Source organism: Andrena cerasifolii, chromosome 4 (assembly GCF_050908995.1).
Source record: "Andrena cerasifolii isolate SP2316 chromosome 4, iyAndCera1_principal, whole genome shotgun sequence".
Taxonomy (NCBI): Eukaryota; Metazoa; Arthropoda; class Insecta; order Hymenoptera; family Andrenidae; genus Andrena; species Andrena cerasifolii.
This window is the reverse complement of record NC_135121.1, coordinates 15,016,695-15,039,075: the sequence shown is the minus strand read 5'-3', so window position 1 is coordinate 15,039,075 and position 22,381 is coordinate 15,016,695. Positions and strand designations below refer to the sequence as shown.

Genomic DNA, 22,381 nt, shown 5'->3' with positions numbered 1-22,381 from the left:
GCATACACGGAAAGGCAACGCTCTCGACACAGCGCATGCACCGACTCCGCTTCTCCCTCTTTCTCCCTCGCCCCTCTTTCCTGCGCTCGCTCTCTCCCTCCCGCGCCCATACTTTTATCCGCTCTGTCCCACGCGCACGTAAGCGTCAGTGAGATTTATCTGACGATGCGAGATCGCGAAACGCGGAGGGTTGCGCGCGTGCAGGTGCATGTGGGATGCACATGCATCGACGGTGACCGGCAGCACGGCCGTGTGGGTGGGCGCGACGGGGGTGGCGACGCGGACGGCACGGCCGAAGGGCGGGTGGGAAAGAGAGAATGGAGAGAGCGGAGGGGGTGGACCGCGTGTCCGGCTGAGTATCGAAACGAGACGGGAAGGATAGGGCCAGATAGGCCGTTGAAGGAAGACGGAAGGAGAGAGGGTGCCGATCGGTGTGCGAGCGGGACACAGCTTCCAGTCCGTTTCTCTCGAGCGCGAAAGGGTGAGTCGGATCGAGGGACGAGAAGGACCGTGCGCTGGACCGGCCGTCGGAGGTGGAGAAGGACGATAACGGGAGAGGAGAGACCGACCGGAGGGTACAGGGTGCGGAATGAGATATGCAGATAGAGAGAGGCCCCAGAACGAGCCGGGCACCGGCAACGGGGGTAGTCGGGTAGAGAGGTCGAGGAGAGGGCGGCAGAGGGACCAGAAGAGAAAGAGCGTGACGGACGGTGGAAGAAGAGAAGCAGAGGGTGCCGGAGAACCGGTGGGGAACGCGAGAGGGACAGAGGTAGGACGTCGGCGTTCGAAGGGGGTCAAAGCGAGAGGAAGCGAGGCGCAAAGGAGACGGAGATGCAGGCGGCGGTGCGTCGAACGAGGAGGAGCAGGAGCTGACCAAAAAAAAAAAGGAGAAAAAAGGAAAAAAAAGGACGGACGCTTCAATTCATTGATCGCCCGACGGTCCGAGCGGCGACGCGCGGGGTAAAATAAAAAACGCGGCTAGGCCAGGCGGGTGGGGGGTGCGGGCTTGCACAGGTGGAGGTGGAGGACGAGCCGAAGGGCGTTGCGAAAAATCTCCGCGCAAAAAGTGCGCACACCGCCCGCCCGCCTCTCGTCCTCGCGTTCCAGGAGCACGATTGCCGTAAAATGGAATTTAGCCAGCGGAACCTACGTGAGAGGGGTAGGAGGGTGGCGCAAGCGGCTGGTGGGCAGAAGGTGTCGGTCGAAGGGAGCGGGAGGAAGCCGAGGAATTTACGTACGACAGAAAATCAGCAAACTCGATCTAACGCGTACTCTCTTTTTCTGGACCGTTGGATCTGGAGACGCGGCAGCGTCTCGACGCCAAGTACATGTTTCGACACCCTGTATATGTCGACTGTTGCTACCGCTATCATTTACTCGTCGCACGGCTATTCCAACCTAACCTGAAACTTATTTCATTAATATCTCATCGCTTCCAAAAACGTATAAAGAAACCTTGTCTTGGAGAATCATTGCTTATATATAGATATATATATATATATATAATAGATTGTGCCATCTTACTTTCTGACCCTGAATTTCGACCAGCTAACTTGCTTCTTGTTAAGGGTACTAGGCAGTCGTACCTGTCTAAAATGAAGCATTTCTGTTTCAATTAATTGCAAAGAAACCAATTGAAACTGAGACTTGTTCTTTGGCATGAAGTTTATTAACATCATAAGCTTTAAAAAAATTGTTTGTGGAGTCAAAAATATGCATTATATATTACGCTACAGATGGATCATTAAAAAGGCTTTTTAAAAAAAGTTTCTTTTGTTTTGCAGTGATAACTCAGAAACGGAGGTTCCAATCGATTCAAAACAAATTCGAGGATCTTCACAAAATGTGTAGTTTGGGTTATAATTGGGGTTATTTTATAGTTATAATTTGGGTTATTTTTATTCGAAGCGCCTCACATCACTTTTTTATTCGACGGAATTCATTCGACGGCAACCTCGTGATTTTTTTATTCGACGGGAATTCATTTTAAGCTTCGAATGATTTTCTCAGGTTCAGTCGTATTTTCATTCGAAAGTTAATCGAAGTTGAAATACATTTGGGCGAGCCTAGAGACCTTTTCATCAAAGCCGCCTGCTTCCTGAGCTGATCTGAGTATATCTTACCTGGCTACGCCAAGTATTTGACTTCCAGGCCGCGGACATCTAGGCAAATGTCTAGATGTTACATTTTATCTTCGCATTATTAAAATGTCCGCGATATATATGTAGTTGTGTCATCTTAAGCGCAGTTGGAAAGCACCTTTATGTACTTGCAGCTCATTTTGATTTCACATCTTTTTCTTATATTCTAATTATTATTAACTTCTATTCTTTTCTGCTTTATTTAATTTCATGTACTTGGTGTAATTTTTTTTTACTTTTTTGAAGTTTTTTTTATGGGGATATATGTATATGCGACCGTCTGAACGGCGAGACTACGCGCGATATCGCGTTTTCTTCGTTGTTTTTCGCAATTCCAGAGCTGTCAGATAATACGCGCGCGCGCGCGCGCACACGCCTATGAACTTACGGGGCTGAAAATCTTTTTTCATCTCGATAATCGAAATGCCAGATAGATATTGTTACCGCTGATCTCTTTCCGCTATCCAATCCCCCACCCTGTCCCTTTTTTACCACCCCCTTTCCGTTCCCGTTACCTTCTCTTTTGCTCTGCGAACGCGCGAGATATCGTTTCCCCTGTTTCTTTCTTCTAATCACCTCGCTCCCACCCGCCCCCCCCTGCCCCCTTCCCCGTCGCACACGGACGAACGTTAATCACGGCTGCGGAACGGTAAACAACGTTTAACGCGAATCGACACTCGATGCAGAATATTTTAACGATGATAAACGCGACAACGATAATCGCGACGCCGTGCACAGCCGCCTGCCTGCTCTAACGACGGGAATTACACATTGGGAAGAGCTGGCCGAGTCGCGTAAATCGCGACGATGGTCGGGTAAAAATGATCAATTGATGAACTTGACGATCGGGGGATGATTAGCTGCGTTTCCAAAGTACCTGCCTCTCCGCGACGCAAGGTGCGTTTCCGGTAAATTAAAAAATTGGAATCTGATCGGCGAAGCCTCTGAAGTATGTAATTAGTCGTAAAAATATAATGTTAACGATGTTACATTTGCTAATTTGCAGGAAATACAAATTCTGATTTATCCGTATTTTCGGTTTGGCTGTGAAGTATAAGAAAATAAATTTGCATGAAAATAGATGAAGATTTACAAGAATTATTTACAAAAAATAACAATTTTTTATGTATTATTTAAACAAACGGACTTTTTGAAAATCTGGTGAGTTAGTCATATTTCAGATTCAAAGACACAAAATTCGTCCATTGACACTATTCCCCTATCTCTAATAGTTCTCGAGATATTCCACAAAAATGATTTTTCACCCCTAACTTTGAACGCAGTTTTCACCTCCCAAATATGAAAACGGGGAAAAATAAAAAAACACGTATTTCTTATTTTTCGGTCCTCTATAACATATCCAAAAATCAAAATGATCGGAGGCGGACACCTAAAATACTCTCCTTGTAAGAGACAACGGGGGACGATTCGTGAAAAGTCCTGCATTTTGCCCTGCCAGAAACGCTGGGTGTAATTTTCGTTCCATGAAGATCGTTGCGGATGCAGATCGGGGGGCCCGAAGAATTGCTCGATAAACGCGATTTCCCTGGTTCGGCAGGGCGAGAGCAGGTGACGCGTGGCTGCACCTGGCCAGGCGAGAGGGTTGAGATTCCGTGGTTCGAAGGAACCAGTCAAAGGTGGAAACGAGAGTCTTGGAAGAGGCCGGAAAACGCACAATATCCTATTTTCCGTTCCACTCGAGCGGCTGGCGGGCCGCGGACGCCCGACTCGCCACGGAACATCTGTATTTTGGGAAAAGGCCTTTTTGCATTTTCGGAGACAGATGCAAATGAAAGGGTTCTTCCCGGATGGAAGGATGCAAAGGAATCGCGGCTTTGCTCCGCTGGGCCCTTTTGCGAATCCTTTTCATCGCAGCGGCTCACATTCTCCTCGTATATGATGCATCTGTCTTGCAAACAATATCCAGCGATTTCGCTCTCAAATTCACTCGTGATTCGCCGCGGTCATTGTGCTCCCGTTCCTCTGTCTCCCTCCCCTGCCTCTCGCCCACCCGCTCTCGCTCCCTCTTGGAGCCGTGTCTTGCGGAATAACCCCTTCGTTCCCCCTTGTGCAACTCTTTCGGTTTGAAAACACCGAGACAGGGGCGAAAATGCGCCGCGCGGATTGTTTTCGATTAGGTGGTCGATGGTAATGAGTTCTTGGAGGAAGGGGGGGCGCCGAGTGTCTTTGAATAGAATGATTTGTCTGACGGAGCTGGGCTGAGGATTCGGCTAGGTTTGGTACGAAAGTTGATTTGAAGTCAAGCTTTTAGAAAGGGGAGGAATTTTGATACTGTGTGGATGCGTATTGGGGGTAGTTTTTAAAAGTGGTGATGAATATGAAGACGTCCATTAGTATTGAAATGGTGCTTGGATTAATTAATTGCTTAATTTTCCAATTAAGGAGTATCGCACAATTTTTATTGTTTGTTTTTATTGTTTTCCTGTATTTTAAGCGGGATGGCGTTTCAAGCTTATTTTTGCTTATATTGCCCAACGAACTATAGTCCATTATTTTTTATTGTTAGATACATACTTCGTAAACAACGCCTTAAGAAATCATGTTATCTCCACTACATTTGACTTGTGGCAATGACACAGTTTGCAAAAATATAGATACTTCGATCAACTCTACTGGTATATTTATAATAGTTTACACTAATTTCCAATTTATATATTATTATCTTCCTATACTCTTTTTCTTCTAGACTATATCTCTAAAATACCCCTGCTATTTCAATGCGGTAATAGCGCCTTTATCATTTCAAGGTGTGAATGAAATATGTCCAGATCCATAACTAGACACGTTATTACCACTCTAAAATAAAGGTGTCCAATTAATGTCCGCTGAATTATTCAACTAACATCTAAAACAAGGAATGAAAATGTATGTCACAGCCATCCGGAAGATTGGAAATCCAAATGCCAATGAGACGAACATCTTCGTGTTACCGTGTTCAAAATATCAAGTCCGAAATGTTCGGAGCAAAGTGGACAGGAATAATTTTATTTATGATCCGAAGTTAAAATACGAGCTGCGACACATTTACGTAGACGTTTAAATATTCAGCGGCCTCGGTAGGGGTGGAATAAGTTGACACAGAAAACGTAATGTTAAGTCGGCGGGCGAGCACCGGCTTTGATCCTCTCGCCTGTAGCCGAGGGATAAACGGACGGAAAGAGTACCCAGAATTTAGGCTCTGTTTTGGGCAAATTAGTTTCGTCCAATTGAACCAGCAACGCTTTAATTGATCCCTTCCGAAGGGGAGGTGCAGCTTGTGGATGTGCTGTTTTTTCCCTTTCGGGGCCTCATCTTTCAAGTGCAAGGGCGATTCGCGTGCCCCGACAGATGCGAGGAGATGGGGAGCGATAGAACGTGGAGCACCCTCAGTCAGGGGCGCAGAAGAACCATCAGGTAATAATAAGGATCCCCTAGCGCGATTCTTCGGCAAGCACGTGAATTTTCGCCTGGACGTGACTTATTCAAATGTTTGCCTATTCAAATACAATCGTCCAGCACGAGAATGAATACAAAAATATGTATCAGAGAAATAAAATTGGACCTGGCAGTTTCGTTTTAGTATTCAAAGTATTTCAAAGGCTTATTACAGAGTATCGAATCATCTTAAATATCTTATCTGCCGTTCTCGATCCAGCGAACGACAATCGCGGGGCGAGCTGCTTATCGCGACGTTCGAGCTTCTTCGCTGTAATCTCCGTTGAAAGCGGGACAAAAGGCGCGCGTAGCATGGCGAGCCTTGGACAAAAAAATTGGCAAAGACAGTGGCATCCGTGCTTTCATTAGCGTGTCTACTTGGGAGATTAGTGCGCTTTACCGCGTGCCTCTGTCTTTGTCTCCTTTCCTCGGTCGTTTTTTTTTTCTTTTGAGAAGAAAGGCATGCACTCGTCGGCCTGCAGCTTTGAGGATGGACTCTCGGACTTTGCTTGCCAGGCCTCTGTGGAAACGGTGGAGGGCGGCCGTCAGTGAAAAGGAAGCTGGATCGAGGCTTACAGGGTATTCTCAAATGGAACGCGATATTTTCGCAAGTTATCAGCCGGCCAAGTGAAACTAGCTTCTAGATGCTTAAAAACGACCTGTCCACCAGCTATCCGCTCACCAGAGGCTCGAATTCCTCCAGCAGAGCGTGCTTCCACGGAAATATAGTCAGAGGAGCAAGGAATAAACCCCAAGCTGAAGCTCGAAAGAAGTCAAACTCTCTGTCCCCTATTAGCGAGATGCCTATACCGTGGAGAGTGCAGCTCTCCCTCAAATGCAACCACCCCATGTTCTTCGGGGACGCTGAACCCGAGTTGGACGCGAGCCTGGGCTTCAATTAGCAGCTAGGGCCCCGTGCACGCGATCACGGATGATAAATCTTCGATTTTGGCGGGAGGACCTCACCTTAGGTGATCAACGGGAGGGGGGCTCTCTCTCTCCTGCGAGACGGAGGGGTGTGCCCTACGTCACCGTGAGCGGCAGCTGCCTGTACGTCATACTTTTTCTTTGTCTCAAAGGACCCTTCTCTTCAGTCGGTGTGCTCTTTGGGGCACGAACGGGGGCCACGCGCCCCGCGGCAGATGTTCCGTGACGCATGCCCCCTTCGCTCCTGCGAGTATTACGTACTTATACTTGGAGCCCGGTCGTGCAAGGCGCGTAACACGCGACCAAACCAGCCCCACACGATCGATCGATGCATATGCACGATTCACGACCCGCGCCTCGAAGAATGCCAGGGACGATTGAAGGAGGGCACGGTCCTTGACTCTTTGACGTGTCGCACACGCATGCCAGACTGATTCCGAGCGCGAGCCCGGGTTTCCCGCGCGGGGACCTACGTAGGTGGAAGGCTTGTATTTCGATTTGGTAAGCTTGAGATCTGGATGAGTGTCCTTTTCGATGGAATCGGGTTTAAAGTGTGAAAGCTGATGAATAGCAACGACTTGTAGAATGTTGGAGTTCGTGATCGACCGGTTCTGCGAGAAAAAGACTTCGGAGGCAATTTTGGGCAGGGGTAGTAGATTTATTGGTTAATTTTTTTAATCATTTTATAAGCTGAGAGTGGGGATAGATCTCAGTTGAAGGTTTAGATATTTTGAAATAGAGAATGCTTTTGAGATATACACGCGCAGACTTGATTAGGTACTAGGGCCCGTGGAAATGAACGAAAATGTTTTACTAAGCGTACAGTGAATCCTGAAATTCTACGTACGGGAAAGTAAACATAACCGAAGCAATGCAAATTAAATTTTGCGACAGCCTGTCACTGACAGGACTACGTGAACGTGTGTCATATCAGATGGCGTCACGGTAATATTTCCTCACGAAATAGAAATGTTCTAGACGAGAATCGGTGACTTTACAGTGTCCTAAACCATGTTCATGAAACACTGTAGAATGTTAGCGATGAAAAAAAGCCGACCCTAGTAAGCTCGAATATATTCGAATCTCGATCGGCCACAATCGTTTGAGCTGTGTGTACATCCATCCATCTTCAGCAGAATATAGTACCCAGAATTACTGACTTAATTTTGACGCTAAATATTTATACAAAAAGTAATATTTAACAGCGAGCTTCGTAATACGTTTTAATAGTGTTGCGTCGTTGATTGACTGGCCACTTTGGGATGGATGTCGACGCGGGAAAGCCTGGCTATCGTCTCTGTGAACGTGAATGTTCCTTGTAAACGATAGATATGACGCGCAGGCTTTCTGGGCGTACCGAGGGACCAAGTAAGCGTGCGCGCGTATATCTCCAGAAGCCGCCCAGCACGATAACACCGAGCCGTGTGATAAAGAACAATTTAACGGTCTTGTTAAAGATACGAAATACGCCTACTGCGATAGAAGTGAGTCGTAGTAGACTGGGGGGATCGCTCGGCTATAATACGAAGAGAATCGAACGTCCGATTGGAGCAGTTTACGCCTCGAACGTATTCGTTGAAGAATTACAGTAAACAGGGGTATGAAAATCAATTGAACTTAAGAAAACGACGAATCAGTCTAGAATATTACAATTAACCAATTTTATCTGCTTCTCCGCTATTAAAAAAAAATAAATCGCAACGAAGCTTTCCAAGAAACGTATCCCCTCCATCGCACAGTGGGGAAAGTTTGCGATTTTATGGCCAGAACTGCAGAAATGAAATTTTTGAATTTTACAAATTTAATACAAATGTCAATTGAAGAACTATATCCATGTTCGTGGTCAAAACCTCAAAACTTATTTTTAATATATAAAATTCGGCACTTTTACGTTCTAATATATGAGAAATTAAATTATCCGAAAAACAGCACTTACAAAAATTACGAACCATAAAGATTTTTTTATTATTTACATTTATATACTTTTTTCTTTGTTAGAGTGCAGCAGGGCATAGCAAAAGCATACAGATACATAGTAACTGTCACCTGAAGTCTAAAATTTATTGTGATTGATGTCTCATCATAGGGTATCATTTGGCACAAAATTCAGTAGCAAAATCGTGGGCCCGAAAGCATCTCCTTCCGCAAGAAAGAGAATTATGGCCAGGAATAGCTTGCAGGAATTATATTTCAGTATAATTTAGGAAACTCGACATTTACCCCTACCCCGTGGGAGTTCGTAACGTACTGAAGCGTTGAACGGCCACAAGGTGCACGTGACTCGAAGCATTGGCCCTCGAAAATTCGCGAGTTCGTGTAGCCTCGTTTCGCGCACAGGCTCGCGAGTGAAAAGCATCGGCGAGCGAGGCTCGATGACGACCGATCTGCGAAATAATTTAATCGTATGTGCACGAAGAATGCCTTTGCGCGGGCACGCTTCCCCATTTCGGGCCCGGGTCTCAGCGGTACGATACAAAGTTTCGGCGGGTCGGATCGATATGGGTAACCGTCGAGCGTGAACTTTCCAATCAATAGGGCTTGACGCGCGCGGCCGGCTCGCGCGGCCCGCAAAATTAATTTCGCGAATTGAAAAAGCGACCCTTCAGACGCCAATACAATTAACCGTGAAACCGAAACTTCATATTTTATACCCCCTCGCCGGGCGGACACGCTGGACAAATTGAACGAGACAATTTTTGCGGCGGTCGCAATCGCGGCAAATGGACGCCGCGGATAAACGCGCGGCTGGCTAGGCTCGTGAAAGGAGGGGCGGCCGGGCGCACGGATCGAGGAGAGTAGGACGCGGAAGACACTTCTTGTTCGGGGCACACACGTCGTCACACCTGACGTCACACACTCGTTAGGGGGCAGATGGCCCCCCTCTCAAGCGTGACGTTGGGCCCACAGGGTACCTGGCGGCGTCTGCCCATGGGGCCTCCTTCCTCTCTTTCCTCTCCTTCCTCTCTCCTTCCTGCCGCCCCCTTTCTTTCTCGCCCTTTCCTCCCTGCGCGGCCCATAAGGTGAGGCAAAATAAAATAAAACTTCTACGAAGGGAGCCCCCCTTCCCCTCGCGCGCGCGCAGCTCGTACACACGCGCGCAGCTGCTCAGGTAGCACGAGCTACTTCCACATTAGAGAGGACGGAACTGCTGTGGGGTGCCACGGCGTGCCCCATTGAAATTCCGTCTGGCCAGACGCCCGGCTGCTCCCTCGCGCGGTGTGTACGACACCGTGAACCTGAGGGGGGACGGGAATCAATGGGGAAAAGAAAAAGATTATTAAGGTGACGAACTTTCGATCGATTTGTCGTGGCATTAGGATGCCCCCTACCACCCGGTGGTCTCCCAGATGGATGGTAATAATTTATTTTTTGAAGGATCACGAGATACGGTGGGGAGAGTAGTATTGGGACAATGGAGGAATGCTTATCGTTGATTCGACCATTCGACTTAGGGTTAGGGTTCCTATCCGTGGTTATAAGCCTTAAAATCTTAAAATGTTGATTTATAATGAAAAAAAGAATGTTATATAAGTATTAGTAAATAAATATGAAATATGTTTTCTCTGTATCGATTATGGTAGCAATACATTATTTATAATTTTTATTGTTATTTTATTGTTTTTTAATGTTGTTAATGTTATTTATTTAATGTCGTCAATATTCCTGTTCATACAAACTAAAACTATCAGAAAGTAATATAAAATAGAAACTATGCAAAAATAGCGAGAAATGCTGATGTGATGAGTTTCTGCGAAATCGCATGCACAGTGATTATGTATTAGTAACAAACAAAGTCGGAAATAAACGCAGCCAATTTTTGGAGGGCTGTTAGTAGATGGTATCTCTCTTCAATTGGTACTATCTAGAGCCCGGAGGAAGGCGGAGCTTTTTTATAAACCTAAAAGAATTAATGAAAACTTGAAATATTAAGTAGCTTCATTTGAAGTTGTATAGTGGGATTACGGTGAAGAGTTTTCGAAAAGTATTTATGTCACAAAGAAGCTGAGACTATACACAATCGAAATGAAAATATCTAGATGAATTCAGAAAAAATCGACAATCTGGTACGAATATTGACACGTTTCCCGTTAGAATATGAAAGGTCAAGTTCAGATCTATTTTTCTTTGCAATGAACATGAATATGACACATCTGTCGTATATGTTAGATACGTCGGACGATTGGCTATCAGGATACAGTGCTGGATACACAAAAATAAAATTTTCATTTTAAGACTTTTTTCCTCTCCAGCCCCACTGTGCGCCGTTGCGTAACAGGGTTACGGGATTCGAGCGAGAATGTATTTCCTACTTTAGGAAGTCGACAATGATCCTGCAGATCTGAACGATATCATTGTGCTTTTCCGATGAATCGGGCGAGCAGGCTTTTGCCCCACTAACTGGCGACAAAGGAGCCAGAGGAATATTAAGGAAAACTTCCTGTCCACGAGCCGCAGCGTCCGTTTGGACTCGGGAAAGGATCCCGACTAATTACGTCGGGGCCCGTAAAGATGGTACAAAGCGAGAAAACGAGACGGCGGCGAGCCGTCTCATTGTCCGCCGTATTTCCTGTAAAGTGGCTAAGGGCGTCTTAAACTGTTGCAAAATGGTCAATAACGAGAAGGACCCGGTCCCGCTTTAACGCCTCGTCTAAAAGAGAAGTGCTACAAGGCCGATTTGTCGTCGCTCGTAAACCCGTCTTGATAATTCTCAGCACGAGACATCCGGTCTAGTGGCGAGGCGTTGCGGGGGTGTTTCGTGTGGTAAACATAATGTCGAGACCGTGAAACCTTTTGTCTGCACCGGTGTACCTTTACCTTTCTGCCGTGAACGCGTGCCGAACGTGTCCTTTTCGACCGTCTACACCTGGAAAGTTTGCCAAATTGTGCCTGGGCCCTGCCCCCAATTCGGGGGCTATTTATGGGAATTATTCCATTTCCTTTTTGTCCCTTTCACATTCTGTATCTCCATAGTATATATATCTCCAGAGTATATATCAGACACGGATATACATATATATATCTGTGTCTGATAAAGCTGAATCAGAATAGTAAATTATGGAAGAGGACAACCGATATCTGTGCGATTTACGAGGGACACTACCCACGTCTCCAAAATTAATTTCGTTCTCCTCCATTGTACTCGTTTCGAAACGACAGAAGGAAACGAATTTCGACTATTCTACAGTAGAGCCAGCTTTCACGCCATTCCTTCAAATATTCTTCCCTCGGTGTAGGGCCCAAAGAATCCTCGTGCCTACTAAACATTTGTACCGTTTAGAATACAGATCGGTTCCCCCACGTTTCTCCACCGCTATCGCTCGCGTACGTACGCCTCTCTCCGAACATCTGCCCGCAGAAGTAATCCAAGGAACCATTCCAGACGCCGCCTCGCCTCTCGAAGTCATAGCCCCGTTACGCATTCGATTCGAGGGTGGTCGCGTGCCCCAGGAAATTCATCATCGCGGAATCATGCCGGCGCAACGGGCCGTCGAATAAAGTGGATCCGAGCCACCCTCACGCGCACTCCGGTTCAGGTGATCGCGACAGATTGGCCGGCCCTCTCCACGATATCCGGCCCCAATTTCGTGGCGCTCCTCTCTAACGGGGCCCGAGCAGTGTTAGAGACGAAGCCGCATTAAGAGCGTTCCCGATCGAGGAGCCGTCTTTTTGCCCGTGCCGCGCACAATAACTTCGGAACATATGTCGAACGGCCGAGTTCCTCCCGGCCGCATCGAGACGCGTTATTAACGCGTGCTGGAGGATGGAAGAAGTGGCTCTTTCGCGGAGGAAACAGTGGCAGACAGCGCGGAGGAGGAAAGAGACTGCGATGGAAGGAAGGGGGATGGAAGAGGCATTTTTCTGTCGAGACCGGTTTCAAGCTCCTAGGCACGTGGGTGGAAGAGGCAGAAGGACGAGAAAGGTGGGATAGGTCGAGCCATCTGGTTCTTTCCCTCGTGTATGTACACGACCACCTTGAGGGCCTTTTAAATCCACCAGAGACATGCACCTTGAGACCTGTCTGGGCCAAGGACCCTCGAACGCTCGGCCCTTTAAAGATAGACCCTGAAACGAAGACACCCAGCCTGTACCCTTACTCTTGGCTCTCGCCTTAATAACCTCGAGGGTAACCGCACCATGAATGGTCCGGTTCCCTTTTATTTCTCGATATGCTTACGCGCAGTCTTCTGTTCCGTCGATTTGGATCATATTTCTGGGAGGAGGCTCAGTGTTTGGTTCGTGACGGGTTTAATGGACACTGTGGATCTCGGCGAACTGGGGCGTATACTGTTTTTAATTCTTCGGGCTGTGATAGGGGGGGGGGGAGAATGTTTCTCGTTTCTTTGTTCAGTCATATCGAATTGTATCGTTTTGTGAATGGCACATTCCATGCGAACTCGGACAGATTTCGGAGTAAGTGTTCGTGGATTGCTGAAATTTGAATATGTTGTAGTCTTTAGTGATATTTAAACGTACATCAAAGGATTTTTCAAAATTTTGAGAAATGTCGATTTTACAGCTGTTTGAAGGTAAGTGTGACCTTTCTTTCAATACATTATAGCTATGGAAGTAGTAAACGGATGGAGATGAGCTTTACGGTGCTTATAGAGGGCCAATTTTAAAATGTCCATATTTTTGAAAATTTGTCTATCAAGGGGAATGATAGAACTATATTCTTCTTTTTTCAGATTTTTAAAATCGCGCTCGATGTTAAAAACCTGCATTTGTTTAAAATAACTGCACAAATATGGTTAAAAAAGTTTTTTAAACTGAAATATTTTTTTCTTAAAACTTCAATGTCTTCTCTATACGCACCGTAAAGCTCATCTCCATCCGTTTACTACTTCCATAGCTATAATGTATTGAAAAAAAGTTAGCACTTAACTTCAAACAGCTGTAAAATCGACATTTTTCAAAATTTCGAAAAATCCTTTGAGATACGTTTAAATATCACTAAAGACTACAACATATTTAAATTTCCCGAATGGCAATGTCTAATGTCACTATGTAATTTTCAAAATTTATCCAAATATACGATTGCAGGAGAGAGTTCCTAGATTCTTCATAATTTTGTTCCCTATTTAGTATCTCCCCCCTATTGTCCTTCAACGTCGAATCGAAGAAAGTCATCTTCATCTCCCATTAGCTCCCAGTTCAATTATATCAAACAATGTTCAAACCCAACTGCGCTTATTAAAGCGAAGTATTTCCTAATATTTTCTGATAAGCCTCAAAACACAAGGGGGTGCCTTTCCACCCCCATCTTCAGACTCCCTATTTCCACTCTACCAATACACCTACATTACCAAGTCGTAACTACTTCTTAATACAAATCTGAAGAAGATCGACCCAAATCCATCCTACCGTATGAGACGAGAATCAGCTGGCCAGATAGCAACGACTATGAGTCGCGCACGAAGGCGACTGCGGCGCGCGTAATCTTCCAGCAGGTATCGGGGGGGATGAGAAAAAATTGCAACTCGAAATGCTGCTACGGCAAGCATTTCTGACCCGTATCTCGCAGTAGAATTCTCGTTGCCCCCGCCGTGCGGAACCCGCTACTTTTGTCTTCTTGCACAGCGGGCGTACGCTCGATCTCTGTCGCGGGACACGAGTGCGCGCAAGGGTGCATCGCGCGCGGACCCGGTTAGTACGCTCGCGGGTGCACACATGCACTTTTGTCTACGCGACGCGGGTGTGCGTCGACTTGCAAGCGTGGAGAAGCAGCCAGAGACGGTGGATCTCCGCGCGGGGGGTTTGACGGGGAAGAGGGGGTGAGATACGACCCGTTGGGGATGGGCTGACAGTGAGACTTTTATTAGGGAAGGAATCAGCAAGCATGATTATGTACCTTAGAGCGTCTCCACCTCCGTTTACCAGTTCCATCCCGCCTCTCTCGCCCCTTCCCGGCTGTTCGTCCATCCCTCCACCCCCGTACGTCTAACCGCCATTCTTCCCACTTTCGTCTCCGCCACCGCGCTATCGCCACTGACATTGCACGACGACGACGACGACGAAGCTGCCACCCCGTCGCAGCTGCATTGTCAACCCCTTCCCTCCGTCAACCCGTTCCCTTGCGCTCATATATGCAAGCATTGGCGTAGAACGCTGAGAAATCGACGACGATGCACAATGGCCGATCGCTGCTCTCCCTTCAAGGTGAGCACCGCGCGCCGTTCATACGGGATCTACGTGGCGCGTGTGTGCGGCGGACCACTCGCGATTAACACGCCGGGGAAAGGGTTGAACGGTGTTCTTATCGGTAGAGTGTATGTTTTGCGAGAGAATTGGGTACTTACGATGAACGTTGCCGTGGCAATGCGAAAGATGCTGTCCCCTGGAACAGAACATAGAGGGAAATGAAAATCGTAAATGGGGCAGGTGGATGAGTAAAAGGATGCTTCGCGTTAAAGTGAAATGATTTTCAGGACGATTAGTCATGAATTTTTTGGGGCCCGACTATCCAGCGAGATATTGCGTTATGTAAATCGAGATTTTGTGTTCAAGCTATTTAGTTCGCCCTTGGAACTGTAACTTAGAAATTCTTTCTCTGGTGGATGGAAACATTAGTTGCGTTTAGATAGACCCCGACGAATCGAGTCGTTAGAATGCATCGTAATATTACCAAATTCATCGTCCAGGAGTGAGATGAAAATACGCAGAGAACAGAGCCGTCCTCCACGAAATTTGCATTTCTGCCTCGCCAATGCCGCCCAAGGCGATATCGTCGTCACAATGAAACCACCCCCCAAAGCTCGCCACCACCCTCGATACACTCTCCGACACGGCGATGTCATGTGCGCGTGTCGCACTCGAACTTTTGCCTCGAACCAGATGCGCGAAACTTCGCGAATTCTGATCACGCATACATCGGCGGCCATGGTAAAAATTTTATCAGCCTTTTTTAACCCCCTCCCCCTTCCTCCCTCCCTCTGGAGTTGTTCCACCCTGGGAACACTGAAATCCTTTTGAAACGCGCCGCGCTGCCCGAACTTGCGCCGTTGGAAAATTTGGATGCAGATGATCGCGCTGGCCACGTTGAACTTTTTAATTCGGGATTGCCGCTCTGACGCGAGTTCGGTCCCTCTTTTTTTGTATTAGTGCATGAAATAGTCGTCCTCCAGTCGGATTATATGTTAGACGAGATATAATGTCTGATGTATTTCAAAAGTGCGCTTAAAGTGTGCGGTAATATGAGGCTACTAGCCTCACTACTCGCCCGAAATTTAGATTCTGATTTTATAAAAACAATTTTTGTGTGAAAATAATCGCGTTCGTGTGGATTAGCTAAACATAATGAGCTGAGACACACTTCGTGACCCCAGAGTTTACCGTTCGAAAGCTTTTAGGCGACAGACAAACACGCAAACACTTTCTGCTTTATATATTAAGATTATATAATTATTATCCTGCTGCAGAACTTGGTTCAATTTTAATACAGAAATAATGAATTGTCTTCCCCTTAAGTAGGGAAGACCGCGGCTGGTTGTCTCAAGGGGTAGGTTGACTAATTGTTAATAACTTTGTACCGACATATGCTCTACTGCGGAAAGATACAGTGTAGAACGAAGTCACTTCTACTATGCCATGCATTTATGTCCGAACCCGCGATCGCACGTTTTTTAATAGTTATCAGCGTTTGTCGAAGAATTGACTGCGTAAGTAAATATTTTTTCTTAAAGAATTTATTTTTTCACGCTCTATATAGTTACAATAGAAAAAATGTTAAGGGACTATTTTAAAGTTTGTTTATTAGAGTATCTACTGACATGGTGTTTTTGTTTATACATAAATAATTGAAGGTTACATAGATTATTGAGATCAAGATGATCGGTCGGGGCTGGTTGACTAATAACGTTAACAAGGTTTAAATTGTTATTTTGTTATTCAGAAAGCGATTTTTATTTTTTGTTTAAATCTCACTATTAGTTGTCCAAAAAATCAGAATAAATGTTGGTATCGAATTGGGTCTCCTCCACCCATTGGATCGAAAAATGATGAATTTAAATTACGATCTGATAATAATATTGCGATGGCTCCAGCTAATACTGGAAGTGAAATTAGTAAAAGAATTGTAGTAATAACGTAAAACATAAGTTATAAATACAATATAATTTATGTTTAAGTTGAAAAAATTTTCAGTTTATTATTAAAATATGAAAGAAAGAAATTAATATTTTATAATGAAGCAACTCTTGTGACATTGTGTTATTTTATTATCACTGAGATAAGTTACTAATAACATTTTCTTAGTTGATTGTACCTATAGTCAACCTACCCCGTACTGTAAGTCAACGAATCCCGATCATGGGGCTGGTTGACCAGCATGGAAGGTGTTAGAAAAACATTAAAATACCTTAATCGTTTTCACATTTAGTCAACTTTAACAATTTAATCAGATAGCCAAATGTATGCCCTATCCTTACTAATATATAAAAGTGAAACGTTGTCTGTTTGTTTGTCCTTCTTTCACGCCTAAACGGTTGAACGGATTTCAATAAAATTTTGAATAACCATTAAATAAGCCCTAGATTAGATTATAGACTATTTATAAATATGCTATGTAAAATAATAAATAATAATAATAATAATAATACCCGGGTGAAACCGGAAAACGGGTCAGCTAGTCAAATATATAAACGGTTTAATATTTCGTCCACATAGTTAATGAAAAATCCAAAACTGAAAAACTGGCCTACCAACTCCGGTCTCCCCTACTTAAGTCACTATAAAATAATCAGCCTTCTAGTGTGAGAATCAAACTTGGTTTCCCCGGAATTGGAATTCTCTTAATCTGATAAAAAAAAGCATTGCACATAGGAATCCACCGAAATTTCAATGGCAGCCTCATTAATTATAATTCAATCTAACCTCTCCACATCCAACGAACTACCTATACAGTTCAGTTCCAACGTATCATCAATTTGCCGCGGCAGAAACGAATTCCGCGAATCAGAATGCGTGTTTGTGGCCCCTATTCAGCGTCCTAGGCGAAGGATGCACCCAGACAAGGCGTCGGTGTAACGGTGGGTTAGGAAGGAAGAAGGATGAGACCAAGGAGGTCATAGGTGTGAGGCATAGTTCGACGCCAGTATCTGAGACAGTTTCGGCGGGCAAGACTTAACAAATAGGCAAAGTTTTGTCCCGAGGATACCGGGGCTGGCGGATTCTCCGGGCGTAGCCACGACATCCTCTCTCCTCTTTGTTCGCAAGTTTATGATGTATTAGATGCTACCCGCCCGCTCTACCGCGTTCCTTTCCTTCATTCCCGTTCGCTTTTCGGCTGACCAATTTATACGGCACCGGGAGTTAAGACGAAACTTCCGCCCAAGGCGGAATTAACCAGCCCCTCCAGACGCGTTCCACGGAGATTTAGGGCCATCAAAGGATATTTTGGGCGCGATGACAACAGTTGCATCGCTCCACTGCCCGTGGTAACAGACGATCTCAGGTATTCCAGGACTTTGTGCTCGTTGAAGGTGGATGGTTAGCACTGTCACGGAGCCCCGCGCAGGGATCTTTCCAGTCTATAATACATTTTCACGTTCTTTGCTGTCTAAGCTTGAGACGTTTGCCATCAGTGTACTCAAACGAGAGATAGCATGAAGGTACACAAGAGCGTATCGCCTGAAAATGAAATTCACCCCAAATAATTCCGACCCATTGGAGTCGACCGTGAGCATCACTATGCTCGCGGTGTCACCGATATTCACACTTTCTCTGCCCTTCGATCGGCAGTTAAAGCACCCACCCAGGGGATCTCCGTCGGAAAGGAAGACGCACCTGCAGCTAGCGGCGGCGAACAGGGCGAATTCCGCCAGCGGACCGATATGAAAAGTCTGATATCACCGCGTGAAACACGCGCTCCGCCGTGGCTGGGGCCACGCAGACGCGCGCGCTGCCCCTCCCCCCAGGATTAATAAACTTTGTCGCGTCTCGGCTTACCCCGTTGGCATGACTCCGTACGAGGAAAATCAATACCCGATACACATACGAATCCCCCGTGTCGGCCCGCTTCCACTCGCCGCGCTATCTCTCTTTTTATCTCGATCGTATCTGATCGTATCATCGTCGCGCGTGAGAACACACGCGTACGCGCTGTCTGTCCAGACCAGGAGTAACGGAGAGAGATAAAGGGCGGCCGGGAGAACGAGGAACGTCCACAAACACAAGTAGGTCGTCTAAACGACGCTGCCGTAACGCCCACGCCGGTGTCCCTGCACCCTCCCGATCAGAGGACGCCGACTCTTCAGGGTGACAGATGGCCCGATAGACAAAGAACTCTTGGCCGGCTGCCTTCCGTTGCGTTGCGTAACTCGATAAAAGGAGATCCAAAGTCGATCGTCCGGACGTCGAGCGGCCCGCGAGCCTGGCCGCCCGTCAAAGGGACGATGGGGTTGAAAATCAAATAGTACGTGACGTCTCGATGGGAATCCTCCGCCAAGATTGGACACCCTCTCTTTCTCTCTCTCTCTCTCTAACTCTGTCTCTCTCTCTCTCTCTCTGCCCCTTTTCTGTTGACCGCGCGCCGTACACTTCTTATCTTTATTCGTCCCCCTCGATTCGTCGATTAGACGCTCCCCACGGAGACAGCACCGGGAAACCGTCATCGAGGGTGCTTTTCGCTGTGTTCCGACGACGATTAGACGATTAGGAGAGCCCCTTCCGCGGAACCTCGTTACGACACTCGGTATTGGGGCGCAGAATTAGCTTTCGGGGATTACGCGGTTGAATGCTCGGATGTTTTCCCGCGGATCGCCGTTGTGATTTTTCCCTGCGAGCGTTTCTGCTCAATGGGTATACTGCGTAACCATGATTGCCGTGTTTATACTTCCCTTTCGCGTGGAATGGGTATGCTCTCGTTAATGGTTCCTTTTGTCGAGGAGGGTCGTGTTGGATGGAGGTGTTGAAGAGGTGAAGCAACAAATTGTGTATTGGAGAAGCCTGTGTTTGGGGAAAATTAAGCTTTTGTTCAGATTTTCTCCTAGAGAATACGATTCTAAGAATTACACTTAGAAACTTCGTTTTTATCGATGCAAATTTTACAACGAACAAACGATTCGTTTGGAACAGTTTTAGAATATGTGTAATTAGTATTAAATAAACTGTAGATTGCGCCTATTTTTCTTGTCAAATTTAATTCCTGCTTTTCGTGCAATTAATAAATCCCGTTTCAATCGTGTAATAATTCGAATGTGAGGGGGCTGCCATTACAGGTCTCTTTCTACCCCTCGTACGCAACAGAATATTTCAAGAAACTGCTATTAAATTTGCGAAAGAAGAAAGCAACCATGAAATTACTGATTCTGCTGGATCACTATAAATTCTCGTGAAATGCAAGTTCTGATTTAGACGACGCGATCCTGTATTACAGTTCTGCGTCTTATGGTCCACGACCGATTAAAGCACTGTCATGCATGAACGACACGCACACGTGCACGCATATAAGAGGGGCGTTGCGTGGATGGGTGGCACAATGGGCACGTGGCAGAATCTAATCATCTCACAAGTCTCGGGGAGGGCATGTAATTTTTTTCTTCTCCTTTTTTTCTAAGCTCCGTCATTCATCGCGTTAACTCGGTGGAAATTCATTAATTCGCGCTGGTCGATGGACCGGCTACTTTTGCGTCGCGCAACTGGTAGTTGTGCAAACGTCTAGATTCTAGATGAATGATCGTGCTTAATAGATTTGTGAGCCGACCATCTATATTTCTCAGGTACCATATTTGTATTTTTATAAATTATAGAGGCCTAGTAGAAGGTGCAAACTTGAACAGTTGGATCTTCTGTTACATTATATTCCCTGCAGAGGTTTATTAAAAATAAAAATGCCCCATTTCTTCGTCCACATTCACTTCTTTACTAGGTATCACAATAAAAATCATGTACTAAATTTGTTCTTGTTAATTTATAAACGACAGTTAGCTACAAGTGGAAAGAATATCTTCACTTTCAGTCTACCAATAAATATTTTTTATTACTCCATCAAATCCGATAAATGATTTTTATTATACATTGAATTAATTGTGTTTTATCTTTGTGACGAAGCAAGCGTATTTCTCAAGAGCACGAATAAATTCGTTTCCATCAATTACGTGTCCGTATCTGAAGTCAATGCTCGATATATCGCGCAATCGATTAAGCCGGGTGCCATGGGTGTAAATTGTTCGTGTGTCTGGAACTGTGCTAGAAACACGTGGCCCCTGCCTCAGGAGACGCCCCTTTCATCTAATCGTTGCACTGGTAATGGATTATTCCAATCAAAGAATTGAGGGATCAGTGGCGTCCTTAACACGGCCATTATTGCGTACCAGTAATTATCACGTGCAAACCCTAATAAAATATAATTTTCCACGTTACCCTCTTTCCTTTCGCTACCTTATATTCACCATCGTTATTTACGTTCCCGTTCAGATTTTCTACTCGAACCAAGGAACCGTCCATTTAGATGCCCGCGTCACTGGGAGGACTTGGAAAAATTTATATCTCGGAGGAACTGGCCTAGTTCACACTTTCCCATCGTCCAATTGCTGGGCAGAAGAGTTCAAGATCAAAGTTCCGCAGGATTTATCCATCTACGATAAGTATCCTGAAACGGGACTCCGAGCTCCTTACAGGAAGGACGAAGCAACAAGTGGCTTCTTAGTTCGAGCAATCTTAGCTCGATGTTCAACAAGTGTTTTCCGAATGGATGCATGTCCTCGGAATTTCACACAGGAAATTTAGCAGAAGCACCCACTTGGCACGAAACGTCTCCTCCATTCCCATGTATTCTATTTCAACAATGCTTTCTATATTATTCTGTATAAATTTCATCGAGATCTGCTTAACTTTCGCACAGCCACGTTGCAGTGTACTGTTCAAACTTTAAATACAGTCACACATTTCCAACGAAAGATCGTGGCGACTCAGACTCTGAATTGGAATTATTTTAATGAATTTAAGTTCGCCGGCAGATACAGGCAGAAGTTGAAACGACAGGGGTTCGCCTAAAATAAACAAGTTAGAATATACCATCGGCTTTTATGTTCAAGTTAACTGCACTATTCAGCTGGTACAAAATTATATTCCATAGTGCCGATAGTGCCGGAGTGACAGAGACGCCAAGAATAACATTCTTTTATCGCGAAATCCAATATGCGTCAGTTGTGTTTCCGATAACTACATATTTCGTACGAGTAACGTGGTTGCGCTACAATTTCCATCCCCGTCCATCCCTCCCCGATCTTTCGCGTTGGTTTCGTGCGAGTCAATTCTCCATTAAAGAGGACACGAAAAAGAACAAGGGCAGGGGAGAGAAAAGCGGTCTCCGCGGTGAAGTGTATCATGGTTTCCTCGTATTATCGCGGAACAAAGCGTTCCTAATCCACGAAGGAGTGGAGAAAAAAAGAGGGAAGAAAGGAACGACGACGAGGGAAAAGGGGGATCGTGGGTTTCGCGTGCCGTCTCTAAATAATAAAATAAAAACCTCGACCCTCTGGATCCTTGGCCCACGCTCAATCCCGACAGCAACAAGTTGATATCTTGTTCCCTCGAGGGCGCCTCGGGGGTAGGAGAACGTGGACTCGAGGCGGAGGGGGTCGGTCTGCTTCGGTATCGTCGTAAGAAAACGCTTTTCGTTTCTTTTTCCCACCCTCATCCCCCGGGGTTTGTCTCGTTCCATCAACAGGTTCCTTATCCGTACCCTCTAGCCCGGAAAATCTTCGAGGGAAGTTCCTTCGCCCGTGAAGGGGCTAAGAAAATTGGGTGGGTTGGGGGAGGGTGGGCTTCCTTGAGGCTCAGGAAGCGACTAAGATGTAAAGGGACGGTGTTTCCTTAGGGGTGGCAGCCGCGAAGACGATTCAACCTCTCGGCGTCTTGTAACCTGTTGGAGTCACCCC

At 45.9% G+C, this 22,381-nt stretch overlaps 1 long non-coding RNA gene across 1 annotated transcript in view; it reads right to left on the bottom strand.

Annotated features, from left to right (window-relative positions):
- The window catches only part of LOC143368420 (uncharacterized), a 131,370-nt gene that overhangs the window by 67,438 nt on the left and 41,551 nt on the right, over positions 1–22,381 (bottom strand). Inside the window, exon 3 of the long non-coding RNA XR_013085232.1 lies at positions 14,801–14,838. This is a non-coding gene — a long non-coding RNA (uncharacterized LOC143368420). The remainder of the gene's footprint in view (positions 1–14,800; positions 14,839–22,381) is intronic.